Here is a 14329-nt window from a genome sequence, read left to right on the forward strand (position 1 = left end):
GAATGTATATACAATGTTGATGAAACAGGGATGCCGCTTAGTAATCGTCCACCCAACATTATAGCCCAAAAAGGTGCTAAAGATGTTGTTAGCATGACCACTGTTGAACGAGGTGAAAATGTAACCGTTCTAGCCTGTATGAATGCAGCAGGACAGTACATACCTCCATTTGTTTTATTCAAAGGTGTGCGTAAACGTGACGATTTTCTCCTAGGTATGCCACCTGGCACTGAAGTTGCCATGACAGAAAAGGGCTGGGTCACCGAAGAAGCTTTTAAGTTGTGGCTGCAACATTTCAATCGCTACCGGACCCCAGGAAAAGTAAAACACCTGGGATAAAAATTAAGAGTTCCTCAACAAAACAGAGAGAGTGTCAAGTGCCCCAAGTCCAATCCAAGAGTTTTCAACAGGTGCAGCCACAAGACCAATCCTCAAGTGTAGAACAAGTGCAGTCAAAAATAATGGTACAAGTCCAAGCCATAAATACAAAACCACTTGATAATATAGTGCCATTCACAAGTTCGCAACAAGCTCACGAAGCCCAGCCTCCCACCTGTGCAGAAATAATTAAAGAAATTCTTCCATCACCGTTAAAGTCGCCAATTCCCTCTAAAAAAATTCGTAAAGTTTCAAAACCGGTCTTGCATTTAACATCACCTCAGAGTAAGACTGCTCTTCTTGAAAAAGAAACAAAGAAGAAATTTAAGGTAGACAATAAAATCAAGGAAAATAAGGAAAAGGCTGTAGGCAAAGAAAATACTTTAAAGAAGATGAAGAATAAAGCAAAGCCTGCGATAAAAATTAAGAGTCCATCTGCAAAACAGAGAGAGTGGCACTGCATTTACTGTTCCGAAATATTCGTTCATCCACCAACAGAGGATTGGATTCAGTGCAATGCCTGCGAAGAATGGTGCCACGAAAAATGTGCTGATATGGGGGGGAAAGGGGACCATATATATGTGAATTATGTGCCCATAATTTAAATTGATCTCATCATTAAGTTTTCAGCGATTCCAAAGCTATAGTGTTAAGAAACTTAAAATTTTGTTACATTTTGTGTACGATCCGATTCACCCCGAAAATTGGGGCGATTCGGATATTTTTCTTTTTTTAGTTTTTAATAGCTAATTAAGAGAATATATGTATGATTTAAGTTTTCAAATGTTTACTTCATAGCTGATTGTTACTTCTTACGTTTTTATCAATAAAAATAATATTATATAACACTTTAGTATGATTTGCTCAACCTCAAAGAAAAAGTGATCCGATTCGCCTCGGTCTACCCTATATGTAAATGGAAAACTTGTGTACTATCAATATCCAATCCGCAGGACCAGTCTTACTTGAAAGGTACAGTGAAGTGGGTCTCTTCACTGTGCCTTCCGAGGGGAGGATAAGAACAGACACCCAAACCAGACAGACATCGATCCAGCGTTTAGGCGACTACACGCCCCACTACATTATAACAGTTGCTCGGCAATCAATAATAATATATACTTACATAAAAACAATAACTTCATAAGGATTTGCTTTTTGGTAGTGTTTTTTTTACGTGGGGAAAATCCATCATGGATCCTCCAGCGCAGAGGAGCCAGAGGGCTATGTCAGACTCCAACTGACTAAAAAAACCACCACGTGCAGTGAGCAGTCTTCCATCTGGGTGGGGCGAGATGGGGTCGCGCTAGCATTCGCCACCTCGCCCCGTTTGGTAGCTAATCGAGCCATTGAGTCTCGTCAAAATTGATGTTACCGATTTCGAGAAAGACTATGTATGTATTTTGTTATTGTGTTATTTTTACATAAAAGATAAAATATATAGTATAATTGCTTCTATGCTTCTATTACCAAAGAATTCTTTTTTCATTAATTTACGTAAAAATCTGTCTTTATTTTTAATTTCAGCGTTACCTTTTATTTCTAATATTATACTGCAGGACACTAGAATCGTATGAGTGTATAAAGAATATTTTGGGGGTTTTAAATAAATTATATTTTTTTACGAAGATTATTTTTATTTTACTAGTTTTAATTGGAATGTACGAAATTTAACTTTCTTTTTTCTTCTAAATATGTCCCTAGTTACCTACATACACTAAAATAAATGCCATTGTCTATGGTATGACAAATTGCATACAAAGATATGATGAAGCTCGAAATTTTATATGTTATTACGATTGTTTGAACTATTACTAAGTTTTATCCGCTTGAAAATAGTTCTCATTGTAAGATGTTACTTTCCGTTTCTTATATAAAGCTTCTGAAAAAACATTTTATTTGCCTCACAACAATGATATCAACCAGTAGAATTGTGTATTTTATTTTTAACACTAGTATAATTCACAAAAATGTCACGCTTTACATCGATCAAAATTAAAGCTAATTCAGCGCAAAAAAAGTTCATAAATTAGCATGTACTCAAGCTACTGCATAAAAAGAATTTACTTGTTAATTTGACAAAGTAACACTAGATGGCGCTCACGTCCATCAACACCATGGCGAAAGCAACGTCAATCGTGTGTGGATAACTTTTTGTTTTTAAAGGGAAAGCTCTTGTTTCATGTTTGTTTATAAGTGAAAAGACTTTTCAAAAAGTTACTTGAAGTGCCAAATTCATATAAGGTGTAAAGGTTTTCATAAGAAAATTTAAAGTTAAGTGTGAAAAGTTGTAACAAACTCTGGGATCTGTTGAGAATTCAGGTGTCAACGAGGTAAGAAACCGAAGCTTATTTCAAGATTACGACTTCTAAAATTAACGCTTTACGCATTAAAGCTTATTTAACCGCTCTTGAACTTAGTAATTATCTTTATTTGTATGGGTTACGGGACTTTGGGAAAAGATATTGGTTAAAAATACTTTCGTGTAAGGTTATGTCAAGTCTACTCAAATATCTAGTATATGCTAAAAAGTTTTAACGTTTTCGTGTATTGAAAGTATTTATAGCTTATTGTTTATTGATTACTCTCGTATTTTTTACCTCCCTCGTATATTTTTTTACCTGCTTTGTTTACCTAATAACCTGCCGTAACTTCAAACTCAGTATATAGGACAAATAAACATGATAGTTGTGAACTTTTGAATTTATTTCTTTGTCAGATATATTCGTAAAACTAATAGTTAACACACATTTTTAACTTAAGTCATGTGTTTTGATAATGTATTTGACTATACAAATATTGTATACCTATACAGATACACATTTTAAAGTAAATATTTATATATCATAGTTAAAGTAAATTATTATTATGAAACAATTACACAATGATATAGAACCAAACTTTTTACTTCAATGTAGTATTGTAATAATTTCAATTATATTTAATTTTTTTTAAACTTATTCACAAATAAATATATGTTATAGATATTATTATTTGTTCATATTTGAGGGGATTAAAATCTAATAGAAATCACAATGTATATACACACGATGTTTCTGATTAATAAAAAATGTTATTTATGCTGGTATTAACTTGTACACTATAATAAATATTTAATTAATTAGCAAAACTAATCTAAATTTCATAACAACTATTATGATTAAGATTACTATTTTTTTCTAATAATAATTATGTGTATTCAAAAACTATACAGCGTTAAGTAAAACAAACGCTTAAATTAAAATCACATAACATTTTAACCTTTATATTAGTGTTAATAAAACAATTTTATACTCTATTGAAAATGTCTAAAACATTTTTTTTTAATCCAATAATTATAGTTGATATACACACCAAACAAAAGAAATAAACTTGACACTACATTTTTATTATTGTAAGCAATAGAAACCAACATTAAATAAAACTATTTAAAATTTCTTGAAATGTCACATTTTGTTTTGTGTAGATAAAATGTGATTTTTACATAAAAATATATTATTCTATTTTCGTTCGGTCCTCAAAAAGGCAATAAGAGATGAAAGGTTGTTCTTTACATCTTCGTAAAGCCTTTGAAATATAACTTCACAAACTTTAAATGCTTTTAAAAATTTACGTTTCTACAAATATAATGTTTGAATTAGCTTGATGTAAATTTGAATGAAATGTGTTCTGTTATATTATATATAAAAAAGGCTAAATTATATTTAATTGGAATTGCGTGATATCAGTTACTCAAGTAACAAGTACACAACAAATTCAATCAGTTTTCTGTCAAAGCCTGTAAATATATAAAGGTGGACGTATGATCGATCCTTTCTCTTTATATCTAGGTTTTTTTAAAAGAGGTTTGCAACAATCAATTCCCTTTGTGCGCGACATCAATGGGAGCGGTTGCTGTGTACCTATCCTTTGATCTCGCCGCCCTCTGAAGATGCGACATTGCGCTAATACCGCCCTCGCGCCGAACAAAGACGTAAGCGACAAACGCTACGACACTAGATCTCTATTAAAATATACTCTTTATGTTTCGTCATAAGAGCTATTATGTTTTAATGTCGTTGTTTGGCATTGTAGTGTGATTTTTATTTGTTGTTTGTTGTATTTTAATTAGTTTATTATGAATTATTACGTTCGATGTATAGTGTGTAATGATACATGTATAGGTACAATATATTTCTATTTTCTTAGTTTTATATAAAATTCGATAAGATTTTAAATCGATTGTGCTTTTTAAAATTTTATGACTTTATTTAAAGAAAATAAGTCTTTTTTCCTTAATGAAATGTTAAAACAATTATTCAACACTATTATCGACACAACGACCACTTAAACATTGAATATAATACGAAGAAAATAATGACAATCCGAAGACAACGCTTAGGACGTTTCAATAATGAAACAAAAGGAGTCGGATTGCAAAGGGGGCGATCACAGTACGATTCATAGCTTTGTCGTCTAAGTGGGACTTACTGTCCTGCTGCCTTACGGAACGACGAAAGAGCTTGAAAAAGCGCCAAGCTTACATTTTTTTTTCACAATGTTAGAATCGTGTCGGCGCGCTGGCTAGCAGTTTAAATACAATGTTATTTTGCTAATAATTACTAAAAAAAAAAGTTCATATCCGAAGGTACATAAACATATAGCTTCAGTATGTTAATTAAAATAACAAGTGGTCATAATAAACCCCAATTGTAAAGTGAAATGTAAATGAAAGTTAATCTCATCAAATTCGTTATTTAATATCGTTGGAGTACGTTATGTATTTGGAGTTCAGTCGTCCCACCAGTTTTACTCAGGTATAAGAGTTTCGAAGCTAATATTATCAACAAGAAATTCGATCTTCTAATATAAAAGTTGTACGGAGTTGATATGCGGGCTCCCTCACATAATTCATCAAGTTCTCAACTCTTTCATCGTTTCCGAAGTAAACACAAAGTTTCTGTGATGTCTCAGAAAAGAGTTTCCTTGATGCATTTAGACGGTTATCGGCGAATGCGGGCTGAATTCTGTAAGATACAAAACAATTTTATTATTATTAAAAATTACTCGTATTCAAGATCAAAGTTATAGATTACTAATAAACAATTTTTTGATATGTATGTAATATATCTTTATTGAAATATTAATTAAATCGCAATTGATCATCTCGTATTCAGTGTTAATTATATAAAATGCTCAGATAGTAATTGTAATAACAGTTGAATACGATCAAACGGAACGAGCGTCCCTGTGATGGCGCTCGAGCCGGCTCTTACAAATTGGCTTCACAATTAATAGCCTTCTGGGCCGCTACTAATCGACCGATAGAATTAAATGAACGTACTGCACTAATTGCCCAGTAAGACAAAGGGGCAAACACTCGCCTTTGAGACCAAGTCTAGTGTCACTTGAGGCGTAGATCTGTACGTAGACGGTATACCTGCAGGCCTAGCATGCACGCCACGACAAAATTTTGTCGACCCCTTTTCTCGTATTATCTCTTTATATCTACAGTAGCTAACATGCGTGCACGCGATACTCTTCTCGTTACGTCAAGAAGAGATAATCATTAAATTTTAGTGATCTGTGATATTTATCTCTACGGAAGCTAACATGACATCGTAATTTTGTCGAATTTTGTCGTTTTAGGAAGAGAAACTTCTCGTCTTCAATATTATCGACGAGAAAGACGATAAATAAAAAATAAATAAAACCGGGTGCCTATTTTTTGTATACCATGGCGTTTCCCTATTATAATTATATAATTTCGGTATACGAAGAGCGGGAAATGCGAAAAGTCGAGTGAAGTGTGCCATATAATGACACAAAAAACGTATTTGCGCCCTGTTGCTTCTTATTCTAAATAATAATAATAATAATAATACTTTATTTTAGACCAAAGTATAAGTCCATATTGGGTTAGTACAACAAGACAAGACAACATTCAGAATAAAAAACAAAACAAAATTATGTTAAAAAAATCAATAACTAAAAATAAAATTAAATAGAATAAAAGTAAAATCAATAATCAAAAAAAAAATCAAAAATTCAAAAAATTTTAAAAATTAAAAAAAAAAAAAAAAAAAAACAAACAAACAATGCGTGATAGAATTACAATTATCTAATGTGCGACAAGATATAAAGCACAACACGAGCATATTGTTTTACATATATAATTAAATTCATTTACTTACGCCGTTTTATTTTCCATATTAGAGTTTTTTAAATTAGATATACACTTTTTATCTTAGCCAAAAGGCCGAGAACATTTTTAAATAAAACATGTGTCACTCGTTTGAAATTGGTCAATAACCTTGTAAATTCAACTTTACGACATAAGAAATAAGAATGATATTCAGTTGTGATTATGGTTGATAATGTTTCTCTACTCGACAAGGCGAAGTCTTCGGAAGAGAATTTTGTCTCTCGTAGTGCGCATGTTAGGGTAATCGAGAAAATACTCGATGTAGACATAATCTTTCTCTCTCGTCAAGAGATATCTCGTTGTATGCATGCTAGGCCGGCTGATATTGAATCGAGATGGAGACGATTGTTGTTGATATGCGATTTCCAAACATCGTCTTTAAGGGCCTTTGTCTCGATCCGTATTTGACATTGATTATATCTTAACAACGGGATGAACATAAATGACTTTATGAAGGTAAATGAGTTTGTAAAAATTAAGAGCCATTTCACAATTTTACGCTCTGCAAGTTTAGGTAAATTTGGTCGCATCGCGCGAGTCGTACGAGCCGTACTGCTAGTACGTATAGTGTGACAACCAAAAGACCATCGTGATCATTTTGTAATGTATAATAAAAATTAATAACTATGGTATAAAATGTTTTTTATATAATTAATTTGTTAAAAATTTCAAGTATGTTATATAACAACAGTTAATAAATTTAAAATAAAAATAAAAAATCAATTTTATGAAACAATTTTTTTTTAATTGATTTAGTTTTTTCAGTTTACGAATGAATCTAATATTTACGATATGAATAAAATAGCATTTTATGACATCGACACTGACAAACATATTAATTAACAAATAACAAGACAAACAGATTGAAATGCCTATTTGTATTGATAGTGTGAGAAAAGAAAATTAAATTATACATTTGTTTACAGAAATTATCATTATATTAATTTACAGTCATTTTCGTAATATGTTTATTTTATTTATATTTTATTATGAAAGTATCAAATGCGTTTTATCCGCTATAACAACAGGCGCTTGGCGCGTGTAAGCGAAAGAGACGGCTGCGCAGAATTTGGCGTGGACCTTACCTCTAAGAGCGCTAGCGCTCGACTGATTTACCGGGCTTGATGCGTGGTAATATATACTATCTTTTTATTATTTAATATAAAATGTATTAAAAATAATTACATCTTTTAATTATTATTTTTTGTATTCCTTAATGATGTAAGTTTACTTTGATGAAGATAGTTCGTTAAAATTTCTTAGCTTTCTAAGAGAAATATCGCTTTTAAAATTGTACTTATTTGGAAAATATTCGTAACTTTAAATTTTTTTATCGTTTAATAGAGATACAAATGGCATAAAAATCTATGATAGTGAGCAACAAAATTATATTCCACATATTATGATATTTTTTAAAAATGGTTTCAACGTAGAGGTTATTGAAAAGTAGGACTTCAAAGTATACATTGCGACCGTTTACCCAGGGAGGAGGCTGATGAAAAGGTTAATAATTTTATACACATAATATAAATCAAAATTCTGATCCGACTATGGACTAAAACAAAGGTTGCTTTATTATATTTCAAGAATATAAATTACATTATTGCATCCAACACTGAGATTAATGACGTCTTAATATTACAATTTCGCGGATTGTTACCGATTTTTGTGAAATGGCTCTTAATAAAAAAAGGGATAGGGTAATGGAATAGAATATGTATATATATATATCGCCTGGTATACCTATGTGTAGAATGCTTACATGTTACTAATGTAGAACACGACTGAGAACACTCAATGAAACATTTATTTCTCACTTAAAATCTATAGTTATTCATTCACAATACACACTTGACTACATTAAATATGTTATCACACTAATCGATTATAAGCCACTAATAGAGCAGCAACGCTAGCCACACAATGTTTAATAATAATAACTGCTTCTTCACTTGCAAATTATCATATTCATAGGACATTCATAACAGTCCCGCCAACACATGACAAAGTTGGTGATTGTCCAATCAGAAAATTAGTTTTAACTATTCGGAAGATGGTGTCTCCATCTTTATGTTCTTCCGGTACTTTAACAAACAATAATCACAGTAAGAACAATACAATCTTATAAAATTATTAGAAGTATAAATTTAAATGATAACAGTATTTATTGTGTAATTACCCTGCAAAACAGACAACAAAGATAGTGACCGACTAATCGTAAATGAATAGGTATTACCCATTCGAAAGATGGCGTCACCATCTTAGTACTGTTCCGGTTGAAGCGAATAAACAATAAGAGTAATATCGACACAAAATCCAATATTTTAATAATTGTCAGAATTACAAATTTAAATGCTAAAACTAGTTGTAAACCAACAAGTCCAAAAGTCGTGCTGTGCATCAGATAGTTGGCTCTCTACCTGAACACTTATTAATCGATGTAACACTGTTTCAAATAACTAACCAAACGCTGATAACACAGCTACGGGTCTGAAATTGCTCACCTCTGAACTAGACCTTTCCCGGTACCGGTACTACGCGAGATATTTTCCAAATATCTGGATATTTGCTGCTTTTGGCAAAGATTAAAAATAAACAATAGCGGTTGCGTAAAAACTGAACTACAATCTTTTATAATATATGGCGGTATACCATCCGGAGAGCGCTTTGCTTTGAGCTCCCTGAATTCTTTAATGTCAAATTTCCTATTTGTAATCGTCTACTAGAACATTAAGAAAAAATCATAGAATCCTGCGGGTCAAGATCAGGCGGGTGTTGAGAATACACCGAGCTAAAATAATCCATTAACATTTGGGCACCTTCGTTATTTGAAACAGGTACGCCATTATAGGAAATTGACTTTGTTTTTATCCCCTTTCGTTTAGCTGCAATATAGCCCCAAAATCAAGAAGGATCTAGAACTATGTTAATCTCCAATATAGTTTTGTAGTTTCGAAAATCAGTTTTAATACTCAATTTAACGTAAATGTAATACGAAAATTTTACGGGATATTTACTAGATCAGGTTTTTCTTTTTGTAAAGACAATATGAAAGTGCGCTTTTAATTTTATGTAGCGTTTTGTAAAAGACATTAGTTTAACTGTACCGAGATATCTCTGATGATGAGATGTATATATGATCTCTGGTTTCCCTTCAAAATGCATAAATCTTTCGCCTTTTAACTGTACCGAGATAGTACAACCTCACGCCTTTAACTAGGAACGCAGGTATCTATTGGCAGGCAACTATTTAATAGACAATATAATTCTGTAACGGCTGTATCTAAATCGTCAATATGAAATATCGAATTCCAATTAGTATTTACAAAAAGAATCATACAAAGCAGGGAAGTTTGCGTTACTGAAATCCCATTTTGTGCTGGTATCAACCCCTGTCATGATACAACTAGGAACCATTCGCTCTATCAATTCAATTTCCAGCGGTGGATAACATCCGCCTGGCAATATAAGTACATCCAATGCTCTCTGCACATTGACACTGCCTAGTGATGTACTAAGGCCAAATCCAATGTACTCCCATGATTATTAAAAATGTTATTTACCTACTGTATTTCGCAGAACGCCAGAAGATATTAAAAATTAAATCTAACTGTTGTGTTAGTCTCTTATTGGGTAATCCTAAGTCTCATTCTAAAGTCCCACAAAATTTTCCTGTGAACTACAGTAAACTTTTATGCCAGTGCTATGTGCTATACTTTTATATTATATGGGATAGCGTTAAAAATGTTCAGGGTGAAATTGATATTCAGAAATATTCATAAAATAAAATAAAATCTTTACATTAAACACTTTACTATAAAAGATTGACATTTGTAATATTTTGTAAGCATTCAACATAAATAAAAAGAAAAAAACACAATATATAAAACATAATAACAAATCGCTTTACGGTAACATTGTTTTAGAACTTATTAATAAATTATGATACTTAAAAATTTTAAATATAGGTAAAAGAATACGGCCTATTTTATCGCTCATGCTGTTCATTCACTTATACTCATTCACCTCTAAAAATATTATGACTACATCCCTATTTGCCTTACAGAAAAAGATATTGAAATGTCATATTCAAAAATATTAATTACCTGTACTCTCGAAATTCGTATTTTAATAGTTTTTATGTGCTTAAAATAATAAATAGATATTTCTTTTTAGTGAAATAAATAGTAAATGGAGTAATTGAGAACCTGCTATTTTTGGATTCCATTGATAAATAATGAAATTTACATGGTAAGGATACGGACATTTTCTTCGAGGGCTCTCTTGGACGGAATAAAATTTGTAAATATTCAAGTCACATATTTTGTAACAAGCATGATATTATAGCCGATTCCCTATTGAAAGTAGTCAACTTTTAATTTATATACTAGTCTAAGCTTCTGAACCGATATGATTTCTTATTACTTAATAAAATAATTGTGTTTGCTCGCAGACGAAAAAAAAAACCGACTTCAATTACATCGTAGTAATACAACGTAGATCGACGAAAAAATAGTCAAGTAACTACGCGTTATCAAAGATTACTCAAAAAGTAGTTATCAGATCTCGATAAAATTTATATGTGACCATATGATAAACATCAGCTTTCGAATAAATTAAAAATTATTAAAATCGGTACACCCAGTAAAAAGTTATTGCAGATTTTCGTGAGTTTCCCTCGATTTCTCTGGGATTCCATCATCAGATCCTGGTTTCCTTATCATGGTACCAAACTAGGGATATCTACTTTAAAACAAAAAAGAATTATCAAAATCGGCACATCCAGTAGAAAGTTATGCGGTATAATACAACGTAGGTCGACGAAAAAAGCGTCAAGTAAAAATTCATTATTAGATATAACTCGAAAAGTACTTGTTAGATCTCAAATAAATTTAAATGGGACCAAATGACACACACCACCTTTTGATTAAAAAAATATTTGTCGAAATCGGTCCACCCAGTCAAAAGTTCTGGAGTGACATACATAAAAAAAAAAGATTAAAAAAAATACAGTCGAATTGAGAACCTCCTCCTTTTGGAAGTCGGTTAAAAAATGTTATAAAACATCAGGCTGTGTTTTAAGGAATGTGTGGGAGAGATCCGTAAACGTCAACACGGTCATCACGCGGCTGTGACTCACGTTCGACATCATCTTAGAACTTGGACTAATTTCGATTAGATTATTGTAAGCGTCTGTCCGAACTAGACGCTTGAAACAACAAGTTATAATTACGACAACACAATTTACATCCGAGCCTTGTAATAACAACAAGCAATTAACATTTCACGAAATGCAATTACTCCGTTTAGTCACAGTAATAAGCATCAAAAGGCTGGTTCACTCGCTGCCACTTTTTCAATAGCCAGTTAGAACAGACAATTACTCGTCGATCAGAAACAATGCGTTCACAATTGAACGATTTTTTCTATCAATTGAAACTTTATAAGTTAACGAAACGTTGAAAGAGCTGAATGTTTCAGTACTTGAGTAAAATTTTGTTAACGATGATTTGTTTGACGTTTTTGATATTCCCAAACAAATGTTTACAGTAAAAATATTTTTTTATTGTAAACATTGTAAATTTTTCATTTTTTTTTTAACTTTTTAATCTATTTAGGGATATCTATAAATATCAAGTGTTTTTAAATGAAAAATAAGAAATATTAAGGTATTACAAACATGTGATGGACGTAATTACAGCTAATAACTAAGTAGAGGGCTTTGGGGGTTGGATAAACGGCCTGCTCCAACAATCTACTAAAAATATCGATCTCTTTATTTTCTTACTAGAATTTAGTTTTGTGACAATTCAAATGGAGATTACGTCAAAATATAGTTATATAGAGATTAAAGAAATGGGTCGCTAAAAATTGACCATTTATAATTATTTGTCAAAAGTTTAAAACAAAATGTGACATCTATTGCACAAGTCATTTTCATATATTTTAACTAATTGATAAAAATATTTATTGAATGAATTTCAATTAAATAATATGTTCAAAATGTTTCTGTAACGCCTACAGTAATTCAGTGTGAGTAATTTTATTTGAATACAGAGCCCATGAGATCGTTCGCAATATCGCATTATTATCGAAACTTTCTCAAAATATCTTCAATTTATCTGTCAGATATTTTATTTCGCAACTTGTAGATCCAAAAGTTGTAGTGTATATTATATAAGAGAATTAGGCTCCAAGTGCCAGTTTTACCCCCATAATAATAGATAAACTGTCAGCAACTGTTAAAAAGAAAGGCCTTCCAAAAGGATCTAACTTCTCGCAAATATTTTCCAACTGTGACTCGCAGATGCCTCTCAATCTTAATAATGTTTTCTGTTGACATTGAAACAAAGTCTCAATCGTCCATCTCCAGTAACGTTGATAATTACGTTACAAGCTAATTTACGAAACTTTCTAGACAAACAAAATTTCATTATGTTAAATGTCTCTTTAAAATCTATGATAGTACTTTGAGTTTGAATCGAATGAGAATTATTTTATTTTAAATCAAAATTTAAATATAAGAATATTTTTAATCGAAAATTGTTATCAAAAAACTTTAAGTAATAACAAAAATTATACATACTTCGAAGATTACATTTTTAGTAGCTCTCCAGCTCGATTTTAATCTTATTGTTTTGAGATAGGTAATGTTTACTGCTGTATTTATATTAGTACAAGTCACCTCAGTCAGTCCTGTCATCTATATCGATTTAATAATTTTTCGAAGCTATGAATTTATGCAGTTACGTAAACAAATAAATAATTTTAAAATCATTATTATTTTTAACAATTAATTTAAGAACAATTACTTAATAAAATATAATACTTTCTATTAATATTTCTTGCTTGTAATATAACAAACGTGACTATAATTATTTTATATACTTTATTGTGATTTATGCTACGAACTTTTAATATAATTATACCAACAAGTGCGGATCAGGCTACGTTGATATATTTAATCATCACTCATCACTTCAACCTATCGCAATCCACTGCTGGACATATAGGGCCCCCGAGTTCGCACCGGATATCCCGGTTTTCCACAATCTTCATCCAACCTACATCGGCAATCCTAGCCGGGAATAATAGGGCTGCCGGGAACTGATGGCCGATGGAAGACGCTGCTGCCCGTCTTCTGTCTGTGTATTTGAAAGCCAGCAGTTGGACGGTTATCCCTCCATCGTTCGGCTTTATAAGTTCCAAGGGGGGGGGGGTAGTGGGACTGTGTTATCCCTTAGTCGCCTCTTACTCCCACGGGAAGAGAGGGGGTGATTATATTCTTTACTGTCGTAACTACCCAGCTAATATTTAATTATAAATACATGTAAATATCGGAAATAGACCGGTGCATTTTTTTTTGGCAATCAAACTTTTCTTTGTATCTAATATTATCAATATATTTATCTTTAAATAAAAATGGTCACTACGCAACGTTGAAAAATAACATAGGTAGCGAATGTATCGACCATTTCGCTGAACACTCGAGCGCGTCGTTAAGTGTGATGTCAGCAGTCGCGAGACGGTGTCGGAGACGCGGCCGAGAGCGCGATAACGAGCCACTCCATATCGCCACATCTCCGACCGCTGATTCCGACCCGATACTACCGACACTCGGCTGCCGACGAGACCAACTACTTTTACACTCTTACCTACACTCGCTTCCTCCCTTCGGTTAAAGAATGTTTTGAATTTTTTTGCAATGCTCGCAATATAGACCAAAAATACAGAGTAACGTTTACGAGAAAACAGTAAAGAAATTTTACA

The 14329-nt window shown here is 32.0% G+C and overlaps 1 long non-coding RNA gene across 1 annotated transcript in view; it reads left to right on the forward strand.

The window, feature by feature from the left end:
• Positions 1–2681: 2681 nt before the first annotated feature.
• Positions 2682–14329, forward strand: part of LOC123657082 — a 67794-nt gene continuing 56146 nt past the window's right edge. Inside the window, exon 1 of the long non-coding RNA XR_006743650.1 lies at positions 2682–2708. This is a non-coding gene — a long non-coding RNA (uncharacterized LOC123657082). The remainder of the gene's footprint in view (positions 2709–14329) is intronic.

This window comes from Melitaea cinxia, chromosome 10 (genome assembly GCF_905220565.1).
Source record: "Melitaea cinxia chromosome 10, ilMelCinx1.1, whole genome shotgun sequence".
NCBI classification, from domain to species: domain Eukaryota; kingdom Metazoa; phylum Arthropoda; class Insecta; order Lepidoptera; family Nymphalidae; genus Melitaea; species Melitaea cinxia.